Source organism: Cricetulus griseus, chromosome 2, assembly GCF_003668045.3.
Source record: "Cricetulus griseus strain 17A/GY chromosome 2, alternate assembly CriGri-PICRH-1.0, whole genome shotgun sequence".
Classification (NCBI taxonomy): domain Eukaryota; kingdom Metazoa; phylum Chordata; class Mammalia; order Rodentia; family Cricetidae; genus Cricetulus; species Cricetulus griseus.
Genome location: NC_048595.1, coordinates 445,436,002 through 445,451,428, shown reverse-complemented (window position 1 = coordinate 445,451,428; position 15,427 = coordinate 445,436,002). Strand labels below are relative to the sequence as shown.

General features: G+C 40.8%; 1 long non-coding RNA gene across 1 annotated transcript; it reads left to right on the top strand.

The window, feature by feature from the left end:
- The first annotated feature begins 3,391 nt into the window (after positions 1 to 3,391).
- LOC107978675 lies at positions 3,392 to 13,431 on the top strand. The gene is made up of 3 exons (XR_003481622.2): positions 3,392 to 8,759; positions 8,884 to 9,073; positions 13,374 to 13,431. It is a non-coding gene; the product is annotated as an uncharacterized LOC107978675 (long non-coding RNA).
- The last annotated feature ends 1,996 nt before the right edge of the window (positions 13,432 to 15,427 follow it).

Genomic DNA, 15,427 nt, shown 5'->3' with positions numbered 1-15,427 from the left:
AACAAAACAGAAGCTGCCTTTCAACCACCTGAGGCAAGCTCTACTTTCCAGGGTCGCAACTCCTAGTCAGTGTTATAGGCACGGATACTTATGAATTACTAAAGATCTTTAGAGAGCTCAGAAAATTCCTTCTGAGACAGGAAATAATAACACAAAGCAAACACACATGTGTGCACACACATATCACACACACAAATGCACACACATGGATGTGCACACACATCATATGCACACATATCATACGCACACAAATGCACACACATGTGCACACACATACATCATACACATGCATATCATACACACACATGGGTACCCACACATGCACACATATCATGCACTCACATGTACAAACAGATGTGCACACACATAATACATACACATATCATTAACACAGACAGAAATACACACGCAGTGCATACACACAGAAATGCACACACATGAACACAAACATCATACACACATTCACACCCCTTAGAGGGCATGATGGTTAATATTTGTTGTCAACTCAATTGAATCTTGAATCAAGTAAGAAACATGTTCTTCAGAGTGTCTGTGGAGACATATTTTGGAAAGATTGACTGAGGAGATTAGGCCTTCCTCCCAAGTGGTATCCCTTTGGCAGTGGCAGTCCAGAGATGAGCAGATCTGAGGGAAAGACAGTGATGACTTGACTACAGGAAGTGTCTTCTCTTCTGCTGTCATGGATGCCATCTTCTACTGGCACTGGAGCCCAATTTTCCCAACAATTCAATGACAGTGAAAGACCAGTATCACCCCAGGAGTCCTCCAGGCCTTTTAGTTCCAGACTGACGAAGCTAAAGCATTCGGCCTCCTGGAGAGAGGATTGGTTTCTCAGCCAGAAAGTATAGACAGCCATTGTTGAACTACCCAGCATGCACCATGTAAGCCAATCTAACAAATCCCCTTTTTTTTTTTTTATTGACTATAAGTTTATTATAAGGACCGGCAGAATGGGGAGACTAAGAGGAGGAACAGGGTAATGGCTGACCGCCATGGCCGGTCGCCATAGAGAGACAGAGCGGGGAAACAGAGAGAGGGGACAGAGAGCAGGAACAGGGGGAGAGAGAGGGAGAGAGGGCAGGGGCCTATCTTTTAAAGGGGTCCTCTGCACCTGCGTGCAGACTTCTTTCCCATGGAACCTTGGGCTGACCAGGGTATTGCCTGAGTGGATTCCACCAGGTAACAGGGGCAGGCCAGCATAATGCCTGAACCTTTCATTCCCACCTCTACTTATTATTAAAAAAAGGTGGGGTGTTTAGACATGGCAGGTTAAGGAATAAGGGCGTCGAATTCTTAAGACTGCTTCCTGCTGACGTGGGGGCGTTGACCATCTTTGGGGGACCCGAGAAGGTTGGGGTGCTGCCACGTCCTGGGGAAGCTGGTTGTTTCATTGTAGTCCAGGCTGTATGGAACTCCCTGACGCCTCTTAGACCTGGCAAGATGTTGACAGAGCAGAAGACAAGGTTGAGCTTAGAAAAAAAACTTTTTCTTAGGTCCTGTCACTTGAGGGGAAGATTGTAAGATGAGGGAGGGGTTCCCGAGGAGTCCCAAGATGAGTGAAGGGAATTTGGGACTGGGGAAAGGTTGAATATTACCTGGAGTGAATCTGACCTGTTTGGATCTGATTCGGCTCCCTGGAACTTACAAGCATCCTTAGAGTTTGTGGAAACATAAGTATTAGACACATTAGTAGCATATTCATGTTAGAAGCAACTTGGCTAAAAGCATTACCATTTTAAAACAGACAGATTTTTTTTTTGACAATGAAAAGTATCGTAATCTTGACCTTGTAGTTATGATCATATAGTGGTATTGTTGAACTTTACTATGAACAGTAGCATGAGAAATAGAGAAATCAGGAACATTTTTTATTCTTTTTAATGTCTCAACTCATTATCATCATTTAAGCCTTTTTATCCTCAGGCCTTTGTAACTACATTCTCAGACTTTTATACATCTTAGACTTTCCTATCTTTACATAGATAAACCCTAAAATACCTGTTACTGGAATGTTTTGCTTTAAGCTGGCAAGACTATCAGTCGTCAAAAGCATCAGAGTTCTTGAGAAGGATAAGATTTTACCTGAATCAATGATTAAAGAATAACAGAGACTTGCCAGCAGGCTGCATGGACAGCCATCCCCAAGGTCCTCCATCCATAGTAGCGGGCTGCAGGACACCTGCCTTCTTGCTGATAACTTGTGACCTGTGGATTACAGACTTTGGGAAGACTCGCCTACCGCTGGCCCAAGCAACGCCGGGAAAGTCGATTCCGTTGTCCTCTTGTCCATGGTCTGGAATACTTTGTACCAGTTGAGGTGAAGGGCAGGGTTGCTCAGTGACCAGCATTGTCACTGACTCGAGATGAAGCTTCTTCAGTGCCCAGTCTTCTCGGAGGAAATGGGGTGGGCCAGCAGCTGGCCTATCTCTTTGTTATAAAAAGCTTTTTAACAAAACATTTTAAATGCCATATTCTCTAGATCTCTGAGCATTTGAGGGCTGTCTGTTTAGTATCTTAGCAGTTAAGTTTGCCTTTAGTTAGAGAAAAAATACCTTTTTTGTAATAAAAGCTGTACCTTTGTAAACGGCTTACAGGATAAACTGAGTGGTATAAATATTTTGTTAATTTGAAATAGATCTTTATAATTTTAAATTTTCATCATCATTTAAAGATACAAGAGTTAAATTTAAGTTGTATAGACTTAGCTTATATTTTAAGTATAGTTAAATTATACCTTTATGACCTTAAATGTTTACCATCATTTAAAGATATATAGCAATTTAGAAATATAAGACTTAGTATAGTTTAATTTAAATTGTATATAAGCTAGATAAGTATAAAGTTAAATTACAGGTACAGAGACAAGCAGGACTGGATAACAGTAAAGGGGAACTAGGATGTAATCTCTGATCCGTACATTGTAGCAAACAGACAGGAGATTTAAAGAGACAGGGTAGACTTAAACAGAGGGCCCTGGAAAGGCACAGTATTTAGTAAACAAGCCCTGAACAACAGAGCCAGTGAAAGAAGAAAAAGACAAAAAATAAAATAAGAAGAAAAAGACAAAAATAAGCAAAAAGATCTGGCAGAAATCAAAAATCCGGCAGACAGGTTTTCTCGATAGGCCGCTGGAGCTGTGCGTGCCTACAGGTAGGTCACATGACCAAAACGGCGGCAACCTTAAGCCAATTTTGTCCGTTTACCTGTTTGTTGGATGAAACCAGAAAGGTTCCTCTATGCATTTCCCATGGGTGAGGCAAGTGGAAATTCGGCAAAAAGCTCCTCTACGGATGCACGTCTGCCCGTGGGAGTTGCCAGGGGCCTGGCCCCGAAGGGGACACAGCTGTCCCGAAACTGAAAAAGGACCCAGCAGTCCGAACTGAAAAAAGCAAAAAAGCACCGCTCCTGGAGCGGGATCCCATGCCTGACCTTTAGGAAATGCACCCAACAAGTGAAAGAAATAAAAAGCAAGATGTCAGGTGGCAGTGCTTGCCGGTGGAAGTCATTGAACTGAGGGGGTAGGCCTAAGCTAGGTCACCTGATTATGACCAAGATGGCGGCCCCCAGGTTAGCACACGTGGCCGATGGCGACCCCTGTAAGCACATTTTCAATTGCCAGAAAAGTTTTCTCAAGTAGACATTGCCAACCAAGAAGAACCAGTCAGAGAAAGAACAAACAGAACAATGAGGGACATTCCCAGGTGAAAGAAAGTTCCCACTGGGAGGCAGAACTCCGCTCATTTACCTACTCGCTGCCAATAACCGAAAGATCCCGTAAAAATGTATTTCCCATGGGCAAGGCCGAAAAATGTACAGATTGCCCTGTCTGAGAGCACCCGGCCCGAAACCGGAAAATGGACCCAGATTGAACAGCGCTGGGTCTGCCCCATAGGAACGGTTTGGGTTTCTTACCGGATTGTAGCGAATAGGCAGATCAGTGAGTTCCAGAAATACTTAGTTGGAAAAGCCGCAAGTTGAGTTCCGGCATCTCAGGCTGTTGCAGGCAGGAGGGAGTGCCAGGAAAAGCGGAGATGGAAGTGGATTGTAAGGTTACCCTTAGCCTAACATGCGCCCGCCAGCAGGTCGCAGAAGGTATAAGGGCAGAGCCTTTCCACGTTGGGCGCCAAAATGTTATTCTTTTGTTTAAAAAGAAGAAAAGAGAAATATTGAGACAGACATATTGACTATAAGTTTATTATAAGGACCGGCAGAATGGGGAGACTAAGAGGAGGAACAGGGTAATGGCTGACCGCCATGGCCGGTCGCCATAGAGAGACAGAGCAGGGAAACAGAGAGAGGGGACAGAGAGCAGGAACAGGGGGAGAGAGAACAAATCCCCTTTGTAACCTGTACTTATAATGTTCTGTTCCTCTAGAGAAACCTCACAAAGAAGGAAGCTAAGATAATTTAAAAATCCAGAGGCAATTGTAGAACCTATGGTCTGTATCTTCAGAGAGAGAGAAGAATCTTGCCCATACGACAAGGAGGGGAGGGGTCTTGGCATATAGAACATGTATCAAATAAACACCTCAATAAAGGTCTTTTCAAAATAAAGGATCATTAAGATTAAACTTGGAGAAAAATTAAAAGAAATGGTTGACAACAAAATCTAATATAAAAGTTGAAATCTCCAAGATAGCAAAGCAAAACAAAACAAAACAAAAAAAAAAAAACAATACTAAAGACTGGAGGTAAATAAATTGGGTCACTTGAGGACTTTAAACATCTGAACAAAATTATTTCCAGACACACAGATTATAAAAGTCAGACAATACATTATCAAACAAATCATAAAATGAAATTTACTTACAGTAAAAGGCAGGTTCCCTGGACCAAGTTAATAACTCCCTGCCAGCATTCACGTCATGAATTAGAAGATGCCAGGCAAATGCATTCAAAATTACATAAAATGCATTTTCCAGCATAGATTTCTGAACCCAGCCAAATGCTTGTGAAGCATGAAGACAGTATAACAGTAAACTGAGTATCTTATGGTTCTGGGGATCAGAAAAGCAAATGTGTCTCACTGAACAGCCTAAGATACACAACAGGACCATGCCATGCTCTAGCTTTCTCCAGATTCTGGGATGCCACCAGTCCTTAGCTACTGGGACCTGTGAGTCTTTTGGCCATTATTTTGATTCTGATTCTTCTGGGTTTGAAGGAAGCTCATGAATGCTCAACAACCCATGAATAGACAACTTAGGCTCGCCTCTTTATATTAAGAACAGCTCATTGGGAGCTGTATTTCATCTATTAATTATCATGCAGCAAAAACAATTCATGGGTTCTAAACACAAGAAAGTAGATGTATTTGGAGACAATTAATCTGCCTATCACAGTGTGTGAAACTGAAAAGCAGAGTATTTTGAAACCTAGAGGTTAATACCAACAGAAATATCTGAAAGATTGGGTTTCTTCTACCAAAATCAATTTGGGAATAGGAGGGAGAACAGAAGATTTCTATAGTTCCATCCTAAGACATAGAAATATTTTTGTATTATGAATCATGCACAGAAATTGCTTTCATAAGATAGCAATGATGGAATTTTGTAGAGCTGTTTCTCTTTCTTTCTAGCTTTGGTTGGTTCCTATCAGAAGCTTACACCAATAGGCTTATGAATCCATAATCAAAACAAGAATTTTTAATGTATAGCTTTTGATTTGTAAGATGTAGGCTTTTGCTGACTGAAGAAAAGTCCTTTGAGGCTGAAGAGGATGCCCTACAAAAGCTTGACACTGGTACATTTTTGTCATAAAACCTATCTGGGAAGAGCCAAACAAGCATTTGTAACAAGAGACTGAGCCTCTTTCATTCTGTCTAGAAGGGAAAATGAGCCTGAGTGGGTTTTGGCACTTGGAGCCAGGCCACTAAACCTGGTAAGGCAAGGGAGCCAATCGGCAGTGAGATTTCCCCTCCTCCTCCACAGCAGGGAAATGTATTCAAGTAGAAGCAAGATCTACAGACTATCCATCACTTGGCCATGATGGAGACAACTTAGCTGCTGTAGTGGATACCCAGTGAGGGTCTCCTAACAATGCCCTTGCATCTGCCACAAGTGGCATGATTTACTTACCTATTTTTCTAAACTTTACAACCTGTCCCTTGATAACACCCCACAGGGAAGTCATGTATCCCCTGAACTAGACCATGCTGAATCACACACATTACACTAGTGCTTCTTTGGGGAAGTAATTCTTGAGGGCCTGCCTCATCCTTGTGTGTATCTGAGAATCACACATCCCTCTCCACAGATTTTGGCTCCTACAGTTCAATAATCAGGCTCCTTCCTTAACTACATCCCACTATACTCTGAAATCTTGCATGGCAGATGGCAGCTTTTGCCTCCACATCCCCAGCAATCACTCAAGCCCTAATGCAGAAAGTACTTGATAAATGATCTCATAATGAATAAGTACTTATGATGTTCCAGCGTAAAACCTCTCCCTGACCGACATATTAAAATTTTCAGAGATTTCATATATACATAGAGTAAATTCCACACACAGGGTAAACCAGCTTGATAAGAAGCAGATAAAGAAACTGTTAATTTAGCCTGAATGTCTATAATAACATTATCTAAAAATATTAGAGGTGTTTTTCAAATTTAATGTCTTATTTACAGATGCATTTCATAATTATTGCTCATCAAGGTTCAAACTTCTTTACCACATACTATCAATGCTATATTGAATTATTTTCATAACATTATTTCTTTTTACATATTTCTTTTTACACGTATGGGTAAGTTAGTTAATCCCAATGGCATATGTTGATGTTTAATGAAATATTATAGTTACATGTACAAATAAAATACATACATGTAGTGGACACAGAAGTATATACCAAAGCATGCCACATGAGAAGTTGGTCTATAACTCCCTATCTTTCTGTATGTTGATAATGCAATCCAGGTCTTTAAAATTTATAAAGTCCTTCATAACTACAGTAATAGTTTATTATATATTATATGGAAATTTTTATACTTAATAAAAACATGTTCTATAAATCAGTTTTTATGCATTACCCCAATTCAAAATTATACATTTTATAGTTTCCTTTAAATTTAATAGTGTATTACTTCTTTATAAAGGAAACTTACTTTCTAGTTAATACAAGAAACCTAGGAAATACAAATTATAGCTGCCAGCCCACAAACCTAAAAAAAACGAAGGGAACACTTAAATATAAAAATTTTAAAGCATTATTAAATATTCATATCTAAACCCATTTAATATTCAAAACTGATGTCTTTCCTTAGCCATTTTGTCCAAAGGAGTTTGCATATGTAGAATATGCAAGAAGAAATTGCAACTGACATGAAATGAAATCAAATATACTAAATAGGGACTTGAAGCCAAAATCATTTAACTATTATAGAAGCTGACTGTGTAGCCAAGGGCATACACCAGAGGAATTACCTTCACCAGCTACAAACAGCACCTTCCAGAGAAATGTGCAGAGATTTTAATCTTAACAACAATTCCAGTATTTGGAGGAGGCAATAAGATGCAGTATTATTATAAATATCTATAAACTATGATCATTGACTTTGTGAAGCCTAAGTTCTGTCAATATCTCTAACTTAGACACCTGTTTTCAGTGCAACTCCCAGACAAAGAGCAGCTCCTAATAGTATAGTTTGTAGTTCCCTTTCTCTGTGTCTTGATGCGGTAGCCCTCAGGTTTCCCCAGGCCTCGTACTTTTGTCCTCTCATTTTTCAGGGCATCCCATCACAATTACTGCAGGATTAGCTCTGGGCCAGGCTCTGTGCTAAGCCCTTTTCAAACATCATCTCAGAGTATAGTCATATCCCTCCGAGGACATGAGTAGATGTCAGGGGATGTGACAATGAGGATCAGTAACTGCCTGACACTGATGAAGTTGTCACCTAGGAAAACTCAACCTTAATTGACACACTTGCGGACTTTCACTTCTTTCTTGGTTTCTGAAGAAAAGTTCATTTGAGACGCCCCAAATGCAGAAGTAAATAAATTTATATAGAACCTATTTGGTAGAAATACAATGCAGTGTCCACAGTGTAAAAGTCCTCCTCCACCCTGCACGTCAGGAAAAAAAAAAAAAAACTCCAGTGGAAATAAACTAAAGGCCACTGCTCTCAACCCTTAATCTAAAATGTGCCCAATGAGCCCAGTCAGAAAGCCACGACTTTTCCAGTGAGATATGAAGGACTGAATTAGGCCCATTGTGATGTCCTATTTAACCAACAAATGTGGGCGGTTTAGACACCTGCAGTTTCTAGCAAACCCTATAATCTTCTCCATCGTTGGGGAAGCACATGAAACCTCCCTGAAAGCAAACCCGAGAAGAAGCGGGGAGGAGAGGACAGAACTGCATGGAGAGATGCTCCATCCCATCTTCCTGACAGACTAATGGACGAGAGTGAGCTAGAAAGCCATCCCCATCCTCACAATGTACTCCAGGCTGGCTTCCACTCTCTTCTCTTCAATCCTTAGCCCTTCACTTTGGAATCCTGACTTCACGTTACAAACTGCCTCAACTAAGTCTTTACTTCCACCCGAGTCTTCCAGATACTCAAAAGAATCTGCACCGTGAAGCTCCATAGCAGGACCCCTGCAGGAGAGACAGCAACAGCAGCCCATGGGGAGCCTTCCCACCTGTAGCCTTCTCAGCCTCCTCTCTAAAGAAACCATGATCATCCAAGTTAACAACTACAAGTAGATCACAAGCATAGAAGCCTTCACTGACAGACGTGGTAGTATTTCATAATTTTCCTAAAATAAATTTAACATTGCTGTATCATGCTACTTCTCTATTATCCCACAGTAAATATGCAAAAACACGACAAAACTATGGTTTCCACTATAACTATTTCACAGAACGGGAGCGAAGAATGGAGAGAAGCAGCAGGAAGCATGCAGAAGAGCAAGGTGGAACCCCAAACCAGCAGCTTGATCGCCCTGGGGAAAATCTGAATTGGAATCTGTTGTTGAAATGGAAGTTACAAACGTGAATGTTCAAAAGCCCTAAAGCAAGCAGCAGCCAAAGATTAGAAATCACAGCTTTCAGGTAACTACAGATGGATAGCTCAGTTACTAGAGCCTTTAATGTCTGTGCAGGTCTCGCTAAGGACCTTGCACCTGAATGAATTGTTTCTGTCAATGCCCTTAAATGTAATACTTGAGCTTTAAAATTCCAACATTTGACACACCTCAGACTTTTAGAAGATTGCATGTGCTATCAAATTAAATATTCTCAATTTGGTGGGGCATTTTAATTTTCATGCTGATTTATATGTAAATAATCAGAATGCAAAATTATTCTCAAAGCTGAGAGTCTACAGAGGTGAATCACTCTGTAAAGGGTTATAGAGTATCATTTTTATTGCTTTGTCTTAAAATTAGGGTTTCTATTGATGTGATAAAATCCCATGACCAAAAGAAACTCGGAGAGGCAAGGGTTTATTTAGCCTTCCGTCATTCACAGAAGTCAGGGCAGAACCACAGATTGCTGCTTGCTGCTTATTCTTAGCATACTTGCTCACTTATAGAAGCCAGGACCACCTACAGCTTGACACTGCACACAGTGGACAGAGATCCAGCACATCCATCATTAATCCCCTTCCTCTGGACTCAGTGAACCTTGTGGAGGAGCCCAAAAGATTTTAAAAGCCAGAGGGGAAAAGAAACAAGGTCTTCTAAACACAGCATGATCAAGGAACTTAGGAACTCACAGAGATTATGGCAGCATGCATAGGGTCTGCTCCAGACGGGATCCAGTACTGAGAGAAGTGGGCATAAGCACCCACCCTAGTCCAGAAGCTATCTCCAAATAGTAATTCCTCGCAAATGAAAACTTAGGTTTTTTCCAATGGAGTCTCACTGGGGATACAGGCTACTCTTAACAGGAGGCCCCATGTCCAGCAGTAGATATCTTAAGGGCATCTTTGAAGGTTCCTTGTCTCTTAATGTCTAATCATTTTATTTTTATTTTATTTTTTAACCTTACGAGTCATATGTATGTATATAAAATATGGCTTCATGTTCTAAGAACATATATGTCTCTGAGTCTACATGTGTTTCTTCTGATTTTCCTTTGGCTTGTCTTTCTCATCTGTTAGTTTTGTCCTATTCTGATTTATTTTTCATCTTTTTGGGGTTTTTTATTTTATTGTAATTCTTTGGGTGCCTGTTGTTTTCTAAAGAGAGATTAAAACGTGTAGATTAGGATGGAAAGGGTGACGGGTGGATCTTGGAGGAACTGGGGGATGAGGAACCTTAATCAGAATATATTGTATGAAAAATCTATTTCCGTAAAAAAAAAAAAATAGAGACTCCTCACAGGTGTGCCCAGATGCTTGTCCTTTTAGCTATCTTTAGATATAGTCAAGTTGACAACCAAGATTAGCTACCTCACCAAGCCTCCAGGTGGCACGCTTAGAAATCCTTACCTGGATAGCATCCTCAACTAACAATCTTATCCATGTTGTCTTAGTAGCACTCCACCACAAGTTCTACCAGGATATCCCTATTTTCAGTCACTGCTATGTCTGATGATCTAGTAAAGTAATGGTTTTCAATATGTTATAGCCAGCACCTGAGGCGAAATTCAATCTTGGCTTCTTGTTATATTACATTAAAGTAAACCTGGAGGAGCCATCTGTCTTAACCTCTCCTAAGAATTTGTTTGCTTTCAATGTTTTTTTAATACAAGAAGGCCAGCAGATGGGGCTTGGAGCCACTTAACTGAATGCAGATATACTCTTCTTGATATAATTTATTGTATTTAGATACATATTGTATAATTAAAATAAGAGGTCTAGGAATTTTGAAAAGTTTGATAATTTTGATATGAACCATAAAAGCATGTTTGCATATTCTATAAAGTAGAAATACATTTTTCCATTTGCTATTTATTCAACTTACTTTCTATTTCTTATGCTCCAATTGCTTTCTTTTGATGATATTCACTAGTCAGTAAAAATGAGACAAATGGTTAAAAAAGAAAAAAAAAGGGTTTAGGAAACTATAACTCACTGGTTTCTGAAGCTCACTGGCAAGTAATACATTAGCCCCACAATCATGCTGACTTTTTTCATTTTTCTCACTGACTTAAAGCAATAAATGGAGTTATTTCTGTCTAATAATTGTTGCAATAGCATAGTAATTGTATTGTATAGCATTGTATTTTTCACAGGACTGTATGCTTTTTGACATATCTACACAGCAATTTCTCAATGCTATAATGACCAAAATTGCAGTGCTAATTTCTATTTCAGTATATGGTTCGAGCTAGCTCTATATTTGTATATCTGTCAATTTTGTAAGAACTATACATACTAGAGCAATCCAGGGAGTCCCAATGGCTGAAGTGAGTCTTGCTGAACTCATCCATGCACATTTTAGGATCTACTGAAGTGAACAAATAAAGTACACACCCAAATTCTGAATCTAGGATGAATTATTCTAACCCAGATAAATCAAAGCAGTTGTTATAGACACCCAAATATTCAAGCGATTGCATTTATCCAGCATCGCCCCTTGTCGGGTTCACTGTCATCAGCTAAAAAACAATATTCAAGCCAGCTAAGCATGATGGATACAACTTTGTGTTATCACTTAGCTGACAAGGGCACCTCCATTTCCAGCCATGGGCCTATTTACAATGCTACTGGCATAGACGAAGAGGCTTTTGCCCAGTTTCTTTTGACCCTGAGAATGGATCAAACAATCCTAAAAGCCTTGTCAAAATAGTAATTTATATGTAAATTATACACATATAAAGACAAATGAGAACACAAAGTAAAGCCTGATCCAATAGCATTTGAAATTAAAACTGGTCATTAGAAGGTTTTTGCTATCACCATCATCTTGGAAACATGACACACACTACAGTCAGCTGGAAGCTTGGGCTATTTGTCAGTTAGGTTTTAGAACACAGAGGACATATGCATGAATGAATGTGAACCTGTGTGTCTCATGCATCTTTTAAGAATAAAATCTTTGCTGCTCTCATACCCCCATCAAACCACTGGTATATTGATGGGGAATGTACTGTGTATGTTCATCTTATTGAATAAAGTACTTGTTTGGCCAATGAGACAGCAAGTTAGATAGGACTAGGAGTCAAAGAGGATTCTGGGAAACGTAGTAGAGAAGTGATGATCCAGGCCGGAAATGACATAGCAAGGAGACTCATATTTAAGCAAGGAGAAACAGGAAATGTCTTTTTCCCCTTGGTTCCTGCTCCAGCGGCGTCACATGAGCCACTGGCAAGGAGGGACGCCAATGGAAGGTGTTTAATAAGATAAATCTTATAAAATATAAGATTTATGATAATTAAGACTGAGCTAACAGATGAGAAGCCTAGTCATTGGCCAAGCAGCATTTGAACCTAATACAAGTTTCTATATATTAATTTGGGTCCTAACTCGGGTGGGCAGCTGGTGTAAAGCTAACACATGGCAATGGGGCTCAGTGGCTTTTGGCAGAAAGATTTATCGTAATAGTATACTTTATTAATTTCTATGCATAGGAAATGCCTCTAACACAAATTACTGCTAATGTCAGTTTCCCCGCTACTCTCAGTTCAATGTGCTCCATACTGCTCCATTGAACTATTCTTTCAAAACGACTACATCTCCCCATTTGCTGATGTTCCTTGACCTTTCAGCCACATTTACTACCTATGTGCATTTGTGGGGTTTTGAGAAAGAGTTTCTGTGTGTAGTTTTGGAGCCTGTCCTGGAACTCACTGTGTAGATCAGGCTGGCCTCGAATTCAGAGATCCTCCTGCCTCTGCCTCCAGAGTGCTGGGATTAAAAGTATGCACCACCTACGTCCATATGTGCATTTGTTAAGGAATGAACGTGATTAGCCATAAGAGTATAGAAAGAAAATGCCAACAAAAAGACAAACATGGTATGTACTCACTCATATATGAATTTTAGACATAGAGCAAAGGATTACCAGCCTACAATCCTCTTCACCAAAGAAATTAGGAAACATGAAGTACTCTAGGGGATAAATGCATGGACCCCAGGAATGGGAAGGGGCTGGAACTCCTGAGCTAATTGGGAGCATGAGGGTGGGGGAGAAGGAGCTGCCAGAATGAGAGCAGGAGAAGAGGAGGGGGGAGGAGGAAATGGAGGAGCAGAAATATTGAGTTGGGGGAAGAATAGAGGAGAGCAGGATGAGAGATATCATATTAGAGGGAGCCATTATAGGTCCGAGGAGAGATCTGGCACTCAGGAGATTTCGAGAGATCTACAAGGATGACAGGAACTGAAAATCTAGGCAATAGTGTAGAAGATACCCTAAATTCCCTTCCCCTAAAATGAGATTGATGACTACGTTTTATGCCATCCTAGAGCCCTCATCCAGTGGCTGATGGAAGCAGAGGCAGACATCCACAGATGTACACTGAACTGAACTCTGGAACTTAGTTGAAGAGAGGGAGGAATGAAGATCGAAGGGGTCAGTACCAGGTTGGAGAAACCCACAGAAACAGCTGGCCTGAACAAGGGGGAGCACATCGACCCCAGATGCTGTCTGGGAGGCCAGTACAGGACTGATCCAGACCCCTGAACATGGATGTCAATGAGGAGGCCTCTGCACTCTAGGAGGCCTCTGGTGGTGGATTAGTATTTTTCCTGGTGTAAGAAGAGACTTCGAGAGCCCATTCCACATGAAGGGATACACTCTTTCCCTGGACACACGGGGAAGGGCCTAGGCCCAGCCCAGGATGATGTAATGGACTTTGCGGAGCCCCCATTGAGGGCCCTACCCTGCCTGGGGAGTGGAGGATGGATGGGGTGGGAGGTAGGTCGGGGTAGGGTAGGAGGGGTGAGGGTGAAGGGGAGGGGAGGGAGAGGGAGAAGGGATTGACATGTGAAACAAGCTTGTTCCTAATTTGAACTAATAAAAAAAAGACTATAAAAAATGCCAAAATTACCCATGTGTCTTTACTTTTACAGTGAAAACCAAAATTAACTTGGCTAATATCTCCTAGACCACTAGGAAATGGTGCTCTAACTTGATCATAATGCTTTGACCCACAATACAAAGCATATTCCAAATATATAGAGAGAAGAGGAAGATCCTGAGACTCAGAATTCACATGGAGCACCACGACACAATTCAACAAAACACACTTCAGTTTCGGTTGGTCGGCAATAAATTTACAGATTAGATTATCTAGTAATCTAATCTAAACTAGATTATCTAGTTTATCAATTAGATAAACTCATTGACTCCAAAACTGATGATAAACTAGTATTAAGAATCTCACAACCTTCCAGACAGTGGTGACGCATGCCTTTAATCCCATCAGTTAGGAGGCAGAGGCAGGCGGATCTCTCCAAGTTCGAGGCCAGCCTGACCTACAGAGTGAGTTCCAGGACAATCAGAGCTGTTACACAGAGAAACCCTGTCAAAAAAAAAAAAAAGTCCCATAACCTAGTCAAGTCAGACAATAATTAGAGTAAGAGGTCAATTCTACAGATTAGTAAGAAGCAGGAAAGCCAGGCCTGCCTCCATCCCCATACTTCACTTTTGATCTTAAGTTCACAACAGAGCAAAAGTAAAGGGTCCCATATGCCCTCTGCCCTACACATGCTTAGACTGTCATTTCCATCCATCCCACCTGAATAGCACACTGGCTACAACTGAGGAACAGATATGGGATTAAAGGCGTGCGCTGCCACAACCTGCCAGCTTGTGAGATTCTTAACACTAGTTAGTCATCAGTTTTGAGCCAACAAATTTACTTCTGAGCCAAATAACATGTTGATTTAGCCAATTATTATTCCTAATGTTCACTGGATGCATAATGTTTCACTCCTCGTTTTCCTATCTCCATACTTTTGTCTTTCCCAGAATGTCCAACAATTTGAGCCAGGCATGGTGGCACATACCTGGATCTTAGCACTTGGGAAATGGAGGACAACCTTGGGAAGATAAGGGTTTCAGAGTCAATCTTTGGCTACATCATGATTAACTCAAATGAACAACAAAGAGTTGACAACGTATAGTATGTAGACTTGTGTGTTGTGGAGATGGGGGTCTTACAGAGTCTACACTGGTCCCAAACTCACTATGACTCAATATGTAGTTGATAATTGCCATGGACTTTTGATCCTCCTCCTTCTACTTCCCAATGTTGAGGTTACAGACATGCTCCACCACCCTGTCCCCTGTGGTGCTGGACGCTGAAGCCGGGGCTTCCTGCATGACAAGCAAGCACTCTACCTCATCCCCAGCCACAGTACATGAACTTTGTATAATGGTGTCCTTCATTTAGCAACATGTGTTTCCGTTTCTTTCCTTTATGTTAATGACTTAGTAGCTCACTCTTTTTTCAGAACTAAATTTTCCCCATTTTGTATGAACCAAACTCTCTTCCTCTATTTACCTCTTCAAGGAC